The sequence below is a fragment of the Centruroides vittatus genome, unplaced genomic scaffold (genome assembly GCF_030686945.1).
Source record: "Centruroides vittatus isolate TY-2023 unplaced genomic scaffold, ASM3068694v2 contig_354, whole genome shotgun sequence".
NCBI lineage: Eukaryota > Metazoa > Arthropoda > Arachnida > Scorpiones > Buthidae > Centruroides > Centruroides vittatus.
In genome coordinates, this window is record NW_027122177.1 from 33131 (window position 1) to 47559 (window position 14429).

Here is a 14429-nt window from a genome sequence, read left to right on the forward strand (position 1 = left end):
GTCATTGGGAAGAAACGCTTGGAGTAAATTTGTATTCAGTTTTAAGTACTACTCCACCTCGGGATTTCCAAGGAAACTGTTTAAATAAATCAAGAGTTGTTCCGGAAAACATCATCAGTAATTAATCAATTTGCTAATGACATCTTGCACATATGCAATGTAGATTTCATAATGATTTAATTATTAGTTTTTCCTATTTTGGTTTATAACATATGTCATCGTGAAAGTCCGATATTAGAGAATGTTGACACAGGCAAAAGACTGTCAGTGAAAGACCGAATATTTGGTTATATTATTAATGTTACGATAGGTTAGCTTAAGTTAAGGTAAGTTTTGTTATGTTTAGGTTAGGTTAGGTAAATGTCTCTGAGAGAATTAGCTGCAACTAATTCGAGAAGTGGAAAGCAGGGCTATACACGCTGTAATTGCGAAAAGAAGTGTTCCACGACTAAATGCTAGGAACAATAATTTTATTCAACATTCAAATCAGTACATGCTGAATGTCGATATTTGTCGGCAGGGCCGGATTATCGAATAGGCAAAGTAGGCAAATGTCTAGGGCCCGTAATTCGGAGGGGCCCGGCTTCAGTGCAGAAGATTTCTCTGTTTCAAAACGAGTTAAAAATTATGTAAGAAATTCGATAGGACAGAAAAGGCTGTATTTAACAATTCCTACTAAGCTCCGCTCGACTAGCCATTGCCTAAAAAAAAAACAGGTCAACAGCCACCCGTGCGTCAGAAGTAATGTACGCCACGAGATCTATCACCATCTAGAAATATTCCTAGGACTGCCTCTCGTGGTAGTACTAATGTATGGTTATGATTTATTTTCTAAATCTAAACTTATACGTCGCGACATCGCATATTCGATATAGCGTTCAAGTTGCTCGAGTGCGAAGATATTACAATTCAATAGTGTTTTATAAAAGAGTTAAAAAGGGTGACACTACGGTGTGACTTGGGGTGACACCACGATATCCGCACCGGGTGTCACCCATGCTAGCTACGCTAATGTCACATTATATAAGATTTGTTTAGAAGCAACTTATTTAAATGGGGCCCCAATTAAAATTTTGTCTAGGGCCCGCTAGAGGCTTAATTTGGCGCTGTTTGTCGGTGTAAGTGAGAAATGATGATATTTTGCAAATATTTCGCACATATACGAAACAACTGTGTGAATGCTGACATTTATTAGCGAATCTCAACATCCGCCAGATTTCGGTCTTTCACAGTAACATGTATAAATAACGATGTACAGTATGCAATACACTTAATGTTTTTTGTTTTGATATGATTTTTAAGAAAATGAAAAACACTGTTTGACAACAATTATATTAAAATACATTTGAAATTTCTGTCAGGTGTTCTTAATCAGTGGAAAAATTTTATCTTTAAAATTTGGATAAAATGTTCACGCATTAAAGCCACATCCGGCAACACTCATTTTGTTGTAGTTTTTTAACTTCCAGAAATGACTCTGATTGCTTGACAAAGTAACAATCAGAGAATAAAACTAGATATTCATTGCTATTTGGTTTATTCAGTTGACTAAAATAATTTCCTAAACAAATCAATGCTTGTCATTGCAATAAATTGTTCTTATCGCAATTCTCTTCACGAATTTCTCATTTAAAAGTAAATATAGCCACGAATATAGGATTACTTTAAAAACATAAATAATTCATAATAACATATTTGTATATTAAAATATATAATTATATAATATATAGATATATCTAATTTATAATTAAATTCATAGAACTGAATAAATATCAATGAAATTTAAACAATTGAAACACAACAAGAAGTAAACAATTGCAAAACATCTAATAGTAACACCGTCAGCTGAAAATAAGGCTTTTACCTGAATATCTACACTTCAACTTACGTCTGATGGGTTTCATGCTTATTTTAGCGGCGGCATAATCTCGTCACATTGTGTTATGGTCGTAGGACTCTTGTGGCATTTTGTAGAGACAGTAAGGCCATTCGCCATCCCACCACGTCCTGATAGTAACAGCGTCTCCTGAAAATAAGGCTCTTACCTGACTATTATCAAAACGAAAGTTTATTCTTGTGGATAAATATTCTAAATTTTGCTTTAAAAACTTTTAATTTTTCCTTAAATGATTATTAAATCCACTTTATATTATAAACTTGATATACTGAACGTATGTGTTTGTGTGTGTGTTAATTAACACATGTGAGATAAGCAGGGGTTAGGGGTTAATCCTTCTGACCACTTACTCTGCACAGGCTGGTAAAGCACGATCTCAGAGTTCTCAGATAGATAGGAGGGCAAAACGAGTGGGGAGTGCATGCGAGCCAGTAGCGTGGCATGGGTGTCAGCTGCCTGGGTGGAGGAAAATTTTGCCGCCCCTTTATTTAGGTGTTGTTATTATTTATTGTGAAATTTTGCCGCCCCTGCCGCCCCCACTATGCTACGCCACTGGTGCAAGCATATCCATTAATCAACTTACAAGACAGATGAGTTAACAAACAAATTAATTTAATAAAATAACAAAATATAGATGACAAGATACAAGACATTCTTCTAGATGACAAGATAACATTCTGCTGATAAAAGCTTATTCTAATAGTTATGGAGTATTAGTCTACGTCTACATATATAGATGATCTAACTAAACATTATACAGATTATCGAACGAGAGAGAGTTACACAATCACTCATTCCACATAATACCTCTGGGAGTTGGTCCGTTTTCTTTTTCACGTCGAAGTTCTATAATATTCGTATGGGGCACTGGTGGGTGGAACTTCTTCTCCAAACATGAGTGGCTCTTGGTTAGTTATAAGGAGGAGGACATTACTGCCCAGAAACTGGCATTGTTGCCTTTTTTATCCTAAATTTCCCCGCTAATAACGGACCTAAAATCTGCTCATCTGACTTGGATGAAGTCAGACCAAAGGCTTACTCAGAGGATGAGATGACCTGACACCAAGGAAATAACTTCGTAGGAAAGGAAGTTGACTTTTGAAAGTGGAGGACATATATAATTTAAAGATAAAATATAAAATAAGTTAAAGATAAAATATTTCATTTAAAATCATTTGATAAAGTGAATATATTATAATATGAATTTTCACACATGTAAGTAGTTTAATATTTTTAATATACAATAAACAACAATTTAATAATTAGTACTACAGAACAAATTAATAAGAAATAATAACAACAAAAAATAAAAAAAATAAACTTAAATATATTTTATAAATTTACTGATACATAAATTCTTTGTGAAATCTGAAATTTTTGGCGATTTTTCTTAATTATTTCCCTTTCTAAAGACTAACGAATTCGAAACAAAAGGGAAACAACATCGTGGGAATTTTTATAATCATCCTTTCTGAATGTAAGCATTCATCCATCCAGGCACTCATTCTCATACTGCAAGACTTAAAGTTTACAATTAACGTTCATCTTTGTCTTATTGTTTCGGTCCCGGGAACAACTTTAACCTCTACACCTGCTCCAATAACCATTACCGCCTACAACAATCTGTCACATTTAGTATTTTCCCAACACGAAGTGATAAAAGCTCGTTCCTTCCCCCCAGGGATTCTCTCATCAACCACCAGTCCCACTACATCCAACCTTAAAGGAGAGTCTGCTGATCGCTGCATCTCCGAGCCTCATATTATTACAAACAGCGATTTGCGCATCAGTCGTGATTTTATACCTTTGTGCAAACTTTGGATACCTTTGTGCCATTAAACAGGAAAGATTTCGAATCATTAGGGAATTATCAACGAGGTATGAAACAGTTAATGTAAACTCTCTCTTGGACCCCCCACCCTTTTGTGTTAGAACTTAGTGTTCTTTCCCTTTTGGTTCTCTAAGTTAGAATATGTAATCGTTAAGCGAGTTATTTTAAATAAATCGTTGTCCTAATGTGAAATGGTGTCATCCTTTACTTGTACAACGCCTACACCTTATCACTGACCCCTTTCAACTCCTCCACTCGACCTGACAAAAATAATCCTGACTTCTCAAAACCATTAAACGTAACCAGCCATCCGTTGACAAGTGGGCAGGTCTCACCAACCTGTTTGCTGACACAGGGAAGTACGACTTTGTCCTACCTCCTGGCTACCCACAAATTGGTTTTTCAGAAATGGACCCAACTTCCTTGAGCAATCAATAAAACAAAAACGGCTATATTCGAGTAAGAAGGTTGATTCAAGTTGAATTAGGGACTTTAAAACTAAGGAGAATTGATAGCGTCGTTATAGGAGATAGATTTTAATAAGTAGACATAATGAAGGATGGGGATCATTCTCCATTATGGCTGGGGCAGGCAACCCAAACCCGAACCCAAACCTGAACCCAAATCCAGCTTTGAACCCTCTTACACTGGGTGGTCTGGGCGGGAATAATTCCTTTATTGGCAGTATTCTCTTGAGAGACAGGAGGCCCCAGAGTAACAGATTTTTTTGATTCATTGGCAGATGTCATGAAGGTAGTGGCCTGGTCAAAAAAGCACAAATGCTGGCAGGTGAAACTCAAACTCACTGGGATAGCTCAGGAGTTTGTTAGAAAGACCGTCAGATTAAGGAGGTAGATGAGTTTGATGAATTCAAGCGGATAATGATACAGTGTTTTGAACACAAACTGTATTCATTTTGTTTAAGTAGATTCTATGCATGGGCGCCAAAAAAATAGAAGGATGTTCACACATATGCCACCTGGCTTCAAGCATTGGCTATAGAAATTGAGATTATGCCAGAGCCTGGTGCAGATGCTGCAGAAGCCGCCATTATTTAGAGAATCCAGGGAAAGAAACTAGACAAACGGTTAAAGGCGCAATTTCTAAACGGAATCGATATTTGGATCATGCAACAGGTAATGTCAAGAGATCCGGGGACCTTTCAGGCCACTCTCAACACTGCTATTAGCGAGGAAACAATCGATAGTCTTACCACACATCCCAGAGACTCATGCATACAGTTAAGGCCAGCGATAGGTCAACAGACTCCTCCTCTTTTAGAGAGGAGCGAGCAGCTATCATCAGCAATTTAGCTTTTAGAGGATTCAGAGCAGCTATCATCAGCAATTGCAAAGCTTAAGGCTTGAATGGATTAGCCAGAGACTTGTCCCTAAACAATTCTAGGAATGCTATATTAAAACGAAATAATCAGGAAAGGCTATAATAATAATACCTATAATATTCCGCCTTTCTGTCCAAACTAACTGGAACCGGAATTCGCCTGAATGACGAGATAATAACAATAACAATCGCTCAACAAATCAACGAAACAATTACCCAAGGAGCTGCGAAAAAAGATTATGATCGAAATAAGGTTTTATACCAGTTGCAGCCTATTGAAGAGAATCGAGGTAAATGGAAAGGCAATGTGTAAAGCGTTGAAAGGCAACGATCTTCAGGTAATTATCGAAGAAACCCAATGTTACCATATCCAGCGTATATTCTATCAGCAATTACTTTGTTTCCAGCAAATTTTTCTTTTACGGATGATGCTAGCATTTCAACGTGTAGAACATTTTAAATTATTTTCACAATTTTTTTCAAACTTGAGCAAAATTTCCAAAACTTGTCTAAGGCAGAGAACAGTTTTTTGAAATTCAAATTTTTTCCAAGATTCCATGACATTCTGACACTCTCCGTATTAATTTAAATTAAAATTTAACGTTTTATTCTTTGCCATGTTTTCCATAGCAAACATTTCATAAGTCGCTTCGCCATCATTTTGTAAACAACACGTGTCCACTCTGGACAGGGCATACAAAGATTCTATCCGCTCGAGTCGCTCGACGTTGCTACGTAGAACGAACCCTAAAGAGCAATTAAAATTAGTCTTAAAGACTGAAATTTTAATTAAAGTTTTGTATAATACAATAATATAAATTTGTATTAAAAAAATACAATTTCACATAAAACTGAATTTGAAATATTAAAACAGTTTTGTTTAATTTATTCACTTGACTCAATTCCTAGTATCAAGGAAAATATTAAACAAAGAATAAAGAGAATATTCTGACGAAAAATTCTAAATTTTAAAACAAGATCGAATGCTTTAACTGTATTGACATTATACGTTTACTAGTGAAGGCCACGAGTGCAGTTTTGCACACGTGATTGCTATACGTCAAATAATCAATAGTTTGCGTAATACGCTATTCAAAACATTTTCTAATTTAAGAAAACCTGCATTTGGTTTATTTCGACTCAAAACTGATTTTAAGTCTACAATTTTTCATATTTTTATTACGTTCTTCATATCTAGTAGTAAAAAATGTATACAGATTACACAAAACGTAGTTTGTGCATTGTTTGTTTACTAAGCCCAATTTTCTCAACGTTAGAGATATTTGGAATTAAAATGATGTATTGCGATTGTATGAAGCCTGCCAAAAACAGAAAATATCTGTCAAAGTTATATTTTTTGTACCAAACTGCTATAGAGATATTTATTTGGACTAACATAATACTTTCTACTCAAGAGATAACAGACAATTTGGTGTGTGTCAGATAGATCCAAATATTCCCGAACAATAACGTACTTATGAAATTTATTTTAGGTACATTCGATGTATTTGTAGCTTTTCAATTCAGTTTGTTTAAAAGGAAAAGGCTTTATTTTCCTAGAAACAACAGTGGATACAAGGAGAAGAAAAAATGGCTGATGATATTCAAGTATATTTTATAGGTTACATTACAGTTTTCTTTTTTACTCTATTTCCATTTGTTACTGTAATTGACTTATTTCTGTATCCTGCTTTAAAGGAAATAACTAACTCCGAGTTTGAACTCGCATTCTGTAATCTGAATATCACATTAGTATGCATTTACGCAATTGGTCAAATAGATTTCTGTGTATTTGTTATAGGTACATTGGCCGTCATAATCTCGTGAAGAATTTATCTCATGCAGTCGATGAATTGAAAAAAGACGAATGTTTTCTAAATAATAAAATCGAAAACTTGATTGAAACTCATTGGGATTTATGGACTTATATACAAGAAATAAACTTTTTTTTTTGAAATGTACACTCCTGCCGCTTATTGTTGCAGAATATATCAGACAAGTTTCTTTTTTTGCGCGATTGTTTTCTTTGGACTGGACAGTGTAACGCGTCTTGCATGTTCTATTATTTTGATATTTCTGGTTGTTGCAACTATGAGTCTATCCTTTCTAGTATCTCGTTTCACATCTTCGGTAAGTAAAATTTATACCTACTGTGTGCGTTATTCAGTAAATATCTTTAGAAAGTTTTTTAAAAAATAAAATTAAATTTTTCATTAATTAAAATAAAATTTTAATGGTATTCATATCGTATTTATGAACAATGTATTAAAAATGTATTCTAATTTATAAGTGAGTTAACGTGATAAACGACTGAAAAAAAAATGTTTTCAACATAATTAATTTAGAAGATTGATAAACCAAGGAGTCGATACATACTGGTTTAAATCCCCTTGAATCGGCAATGGTCTGGTGAAAACTGCTCACTTTATCAGTGGATGGTTAACCCAAGTGATTGAAAGATGATAAGTATGTTGATAGTGTTAGATTTTGAAGGGATTTTAATATCTTTAACCTTTTAACAGTGGAACAGTCAGACGTAGCGCTACCAATTAGTTGTGAATAAGAAGCGTGAGAAATTTTTTAAAAATTTTCCCACGCGATTTTCTCGTTTCCGTTTAGGAAAAAAATTTTTAAACAGTTACATCTAGTAAAGAAAAAATCTTTCTTTATTGTCACATAATTTTTTTATATGTGAAATTTTTTCGCGGTAATTTTTTGCTAAAATTTTTTTTAAAATTTATGTTAAATTCTTTAGTGATTTTCCATCCGTTATGATTTTTTCAAAAGTTTTGAATTTATTTTCAATTTTATATAATATTTTTAAGTTTTAGGCATTTAAGTCAAGACGATTTTTTCCAACCTGCGAATCAAATGCAAGAAAATGTAATTGACAGTTAACGAATTTAATCCACAACGGTAGATGACGTAAAGTTGTTATGTTTATAACTACGACGTCTGGCGGCCTTTCCCCCCAGACTGAAATGTGGGTGAAGGTCGTCTCTTGTTTTACTTTCTGTAGAAGTGACGTAATCATTGTAAATAAAAGAAAATTTCAGTATATCTTTTATTTAAAATTTTAAAATTTGTTGTTCAAATTTACACTGAAATATTAAAGCGGTTTAAAATATTAGCATTTGGTAAATAAACTTACTTTATGTGTAATAAATTTAAATAAATTAAACTTTAAGAAACAACAAAACAATTAAAAAAAATGTAGAAATATTTTTATATTCATCTTCAGATTTATTACATATGAGATCGTCATTGACCAATATTTGATTTTAAAATCAATATTCATCATTGGCATGCATCAGAAAAAAAAATGCATAACTTTCTTAAAACACACTTAACTGAGAGGGTCCGCTTCACTCTGAAAAAGTGAAGTCTACTTGGGCAATCCAATGTATGACCTACTTTCTCTAACATAGTAAAACAAAGTAATATACAGTACAACAATACACATGAACACTAACCATAATAATCAAATCAAATTGTTAAAGTATAAGTTTTTCTAAAAACCTCTAATCGGTCTTTGATGTAGTTCTACGTTTTAGCACTAAATCGGTACAGATGTCTAAATAACACGTTATAAATACTAAAAAACAAATGTTTCGAAACTAGAACTACATAATTATATGCACAAATAAATTTGTAGTCCAATAATACATAGTGTAGAAAGTGGAAAATCGAAAGCAATCAATATTGATGGATTTACGATCCATTTTCTCCTTCGTCTTCCTATCGTTAGTACGAAATTTCGATCTCTAAATGGAGAAGCTGCGCAGAGATTCCAAATTGAGATGAAGTCGCTCAAATTCATCATCATCGATGAAATGTTAATGATTTTTTTTTTTTTTTTTTTTTTTTTTTTGTAAAAGTTGGCAGTTGAGGAGACACTCTCTTTCCGCTCAAAGAGCACTAAGAGAGTTACAAGAGTGTATATTTGGTTTCAAGAATGATTCACCAATGCACAGGGAAGCTGCCCAATCGGTTTCGGTAGTCTGTGGGACAACAGCATGTAATATACCGAGAAGAGATAGAGATGTAGAAGTATCACCAAGCCTCTGAGCATTCCATGAATTGTACATAAAGCTTATTATACTAATCAAAATAAAAATAGAGGGCTAAATCTAAACTTATATACAAGAATAAATACTAAATTAAGACTTAAGTAACATATAGTTGTAGTCACCAACACCCAAACGTAATATACATATAAAGACAGGAAAAAAAAAAAAAAAAAAAAAAAAAAAAAACCAATTATACTGTTTTGTGTTTCCTTTTTTTTTTCTTAATATTTATTGTCGAGAGAAGATTGAGAGAGATAAACTCCGAGAAAAATGAGTTTTTTGGTGGATTCTTTATCTATTTGTTTGGTGATTTTCGTCGGTTTCCTCCTGTTAAAGATACTCCTCTCTACTCGAGTGTTTTTTACGATGTAATGTCCCAACAAGGTATATTCGCATTTGATTTTTTTGAGAAGTTTATTGAACTTAGTAATTCTCATAGACAAAATAGCGCAGATAGTTCCTTCATGGATGTCTTACAACATCTAGCTTGGGTGATTTCTCTGATACAAATATGAACATTCTGACGACAGGAAATCGAGCCTATTTATCCAGAGATGAACTAGATCAGTTCCAAACGGCAGTAGAGCTATATCCAACAAACGAGCAAGTTAAACAAAGCAATGAAGACTACTTGCAGTCAACTGGATGCCCTTTTGCTTATATAACAGGGGTGGGCAAGCAAGAGTTCAGTGGGAGCCGAAATGTAGGTTTTGCAAAATGCATGGGAGCCGCAGTTCTGTACTATTGTGGTGGATAGTATGGTAAGGCCAAAAAGGATAGCACTTTCAGCAAGAGCCGCATGTAACTCAAAAAAAGCCGCACTTGCCCATGCCTGTTATATATCATCTGAAAACACTCCAGATATTGCCCTTACTTCGTCCAAAGATGACTCAAGCTCTTGGTCTCTCGTCCTGTCTCTCAGTCCTCCAAGTTTTTGAATCTCTCAGTTAATGCCAGAATCATTTTGAGAGTCAACTTATGGGTGCAAGGAGGTCTCGTCAATAGTTCACTAAAAACTATACGCTACATTATATATGTTCCTAATGCTTGCCCTCCAGTTCTTCCTCTGTTTATTTTAGTGGAATTCGATAGCTATCAGGGACCTTTCATCTATGATAATTTGTTTCCAATAATCCCTATAACACGCACTTCGAACGATGGCAGTATATTGCCATCTCGTAGACAGTTCCCCCTTACCTTAGCATACTCGATGACTATACATAAATCACAGGGATTAACTCTTCCAAAAATCAAAATAGATATAGGGAAAAAAGACAGCTATCGGTTTACCTATGTTACATTGAGTCGAGTGAAAAAATAACTGACTCAGTATTTTTAAAGAGTTACAATAAAGATCGCTACGAGTCAATCTGTAAGTCCAAGGCCTATAGTGATAGACAGAATTTCATAAGACATTGGCATAGCAATTAATTAATGGCTTATTCTGACCTTATATTTGTACCTTTAAATGATCCAATAGAAATGGTATATATTGTTGAGAACGAATGATTCTTTGTTTCTTTTTTCCTCATAATCTAGAAAATAAAGGTGCGAGCAGCTTCGTTCCGACTACACGCTGATGTAGCGTTACTTAACTAGTTACGTATTACTCGATTAGAAAATGTTAGAAAAATTTATTCTTTAAGAATTTTGATTTGATAATTAAGGCCTAGTGTTGATATCGAAAATATTTTTCAGTTATATTTGTAATTACAGTTCCAAATTATGTAAAATTCAGCTTGATATAATGATATATCATTCGAATAGTAATGGCGCTTAAATATTTATAGGATTAATTAAAGATTTCGAATTTTGTTTGACAAAACTGAGGAAGGCAAAAGTATCCACAGTTGTATAATACAGTCAAACCTGTTTTTATGCGCTCTTTTTATGTACGATTTTTATTTGTGCGATTTTTTTAATGCGAATTTTTAATTTGTGCGGTATAGTTGGCGACTAGTCTCGTGCGATTCGTCATGTCTTACGTTGACTTATTATAGCTAAATAAACTCATTATAGCATAAATGCACTTATTATAGTAATATTATTGCATGAATATGCGAAAAATGAAATAATTTACTTTTTAAGTCAACAAAACACCACCTGGACAAAAATATGTAAAACAGACGATAGACCAGACGATGCAGTCAAGTGCTGACATCTGTTGTCAATAAATTCTGTTTCGTACGGTTTTGAGTTATTTTCTATGTGAGACTTTTTTTATGCGGTCCCTGTCGACCGCATAAAAAAATATTTTTAAATTGTGTTGCGAAAACTATTATTTACAGCCATTCGTGAAGTTTCTTGAGATTTTTTTTATGCGTTTTTTTAATGCGGTCCTTATCCCCGCATAAAAACAGGTTTGACTGTAAACTGAATTTAAGTAAATTAGTTGACTTCGTATGTTTCGATGTAGTTTTTTCGTAATATTACAAACTTTTGATTTTTTAAATTGTATTATACTAAAAAATAAAGTTTATGTTATTCTCCTATATGATGATGTATTTATAATGTTTCTGAACTAAATAATACTTATTAAATTGAAATCCAAGCTTTACAAAGTACTATGAAAATTACAGAAGACCGTTTTACTATAAATTATTACGGCTTACTCTAATGTTGATTTTACAAAAAGTAGGTCACACAAAAACCGTTAGACTAATGACATAGGCTGTTTACTATTTCGGGTTGTATTAGTGCTCTCGCGATAGCGTCATTTACAGAAGTCACACCTACTTTTTTCTGACGCGAGCCAATTAGGAATATTGATTTTTTAAACCAATCAGATGACGGCGAAAAATTTAAATTCGATTTATCTCGATAGATGGCCGTCTAAAATTTCATATTTATTTTAATTTTTTCTCTTTTATTGTAATTTCTCGAGAACTAAAGGATATTCCAAAATAAAGTTGGAGAATCCAACTACTCGTGAAAATTCTACGACTTCACGAAATGGTCCAGGTATTTTATAAGAATTTTTTTACGAGTATAGTCGTCCCTCACCACTGCCACTCGATCGCCTTGGACAACTATTTTCGTCCCTCACTGTTAAGAGGTTAACCCAATAGGGACTGGTAAACTATATACTGTAAAATGATAACCACCTTTATACTTTTTAAAATCTCTTTCACCTTGTTCTTTTAATACTCTTTTCGCCTGTGGGCACTAAGATGACCTTACAGCAAACCCATCATGGGTTCGCAAAATGAGCTGTATCATAGTTTCATTTGTTTTATATTGCGGTTTTAACTAGGTCACGAATTTGTTTTATTCTCGTGCATGCTTATAGGCATTAACGGAATCACCATGGCTATCCTTTGTATCGTGTCTAGCCTACTTCATGCTATCTCGCCTTACCTTTCTTATCGCGTTTAATATATTTTCAGGTTTTAATGTAATATCGCCGTTTTTTCTACATCGCCACGCTAGATTCGTTGTCAGGTTTAAATGACTAAACGCGTTTATATGCACTATCACACTTTTATCTGTTATTGTGCTAAAAATTCACAAAATAATATGATAATTACTGCTGATTATCACGCCACTACGCTTAGTATCGAAACTTTTGTTATAATTTAGTATAATTTAATTAGTACCATTGTATTGCCTGCCTAGTTGTACCTGACGGTATTAGGCATGTATATTATTTTTTCGTACCTAAATAAATAATGAATATACCCCATGCAGAGTTTATCAGAGAAATTTCTCAAATAGACATATCCGTATCAGATTAGAGAAACACTTTTCGACTATTGAGGATTAATTTTACACAAGTAAAATTAATCAGCAACAGTTCGACGTGAGAAAACCAATGGACAAATTGTACGAACGGAATGAATCATCGTGGGGAGATAAAACAGATTACACGAATTATCAGATGGATTGTATTTTCAAGTTCGAGATGGGAGGAAATAGCGAGGTTATGGCCGAAGTTTTCAACGCGAAACGTGTATTTCGGACGTTCAACGCCGCTTTCCTGTAAGCCTAGAAGTTTGGCAATGGCCTTTGGAATGTCGAGAATGATTCCACTTTCTAAACGCCTTTGTCAAACTTCTAGGCTTACAGAAAAGCGGCGCTGACGTATACGTTTTCGCGTTGAAACCTTCGGCCTCAACCTCGCTAATATTTCTCATTATGCAGAATGCAGAGAAAAAAATCCCACAATTTAATGAAACGAATTAAAGTAATTACGGATAGATTTATTTTTATAGATGAGATTGTTGCTCTTGCGAAAATTATTACTTTTCCGGCCCTGTTATATATAAAAGAAAAAAAATATGGCAAATGGACAAAACATGACCCCGAAACTATTACATTTTTGAGCTCAGGGGACCTGAAAACAACGAGAAATGCATGAAATAATCGCTGGTTTTCTGTATGTATGGATATCAGTGTGTGAGTGTTAACGTCTATTTCGTTTTATAGTTTAGAAAGAGGTAATTATTAAGAGACGAAATTTGGCATTGTAACTTGCGTAAGAAACATTGATGCTTATTAAATTTTAATAGTTAAAGGTCTAGACCAGTGGTTCCCAACCGGTGTTCCGCGGAACACTGGTGTTCCGTAAGTATCTCCCAAGTGTTCCGCAGATTTAGTCGCAAATCGGAAAGTGTACAATCGTATTCGAGCCGCCGAATATCAAAAAATTAAAATCATAAAATTTTCATAAACTTAAATATATATGTACTGTACGACTCGTACTTATGGAGTGTACTACTGTTTCGAATAAGATAAAGGCAATGATAAAAACTAAATGAAATATATAAAAAACATCAGGCACAAGTTTCCCATTAAAGTTATTTACGTATATTTTTTCCTGTCTTAGAATTGGCGTTAATAATATGAGTAAGGATTTTGAATTATAACTGCTCAATTCTAATAAAATAACTGATGACAAGCTTATGTATTTCATATTAACTTAAGTAAGTGTTTCGCTAAAGAAAATTGCTCACAAGAGTGTTCCGCATCCTAGAAAAGGTTAGGAACCACTGGTCTAGACTGTAGAGGATGGGAAGATAGAGGTGAGCCATATGTCATATCTAGAGATTAATCAGACTTAATAAAGATTTTAGTCATTATTAAAATTTATCATACATACATATATATAAAACCCATCTCTACTATCAAATTAAGCTTTGCTACATTTTATAATAAGTAATAATATAAAAAAGTTTTTTTAACAAAATTTTAAAATAGATGGCTCTGCGTACAAATTTTTCCAATTATTTAAAACAACAAAGGCGAATTTTTTTAAAATAAAAATATTTTGAATAGGATATTACGCAAACAA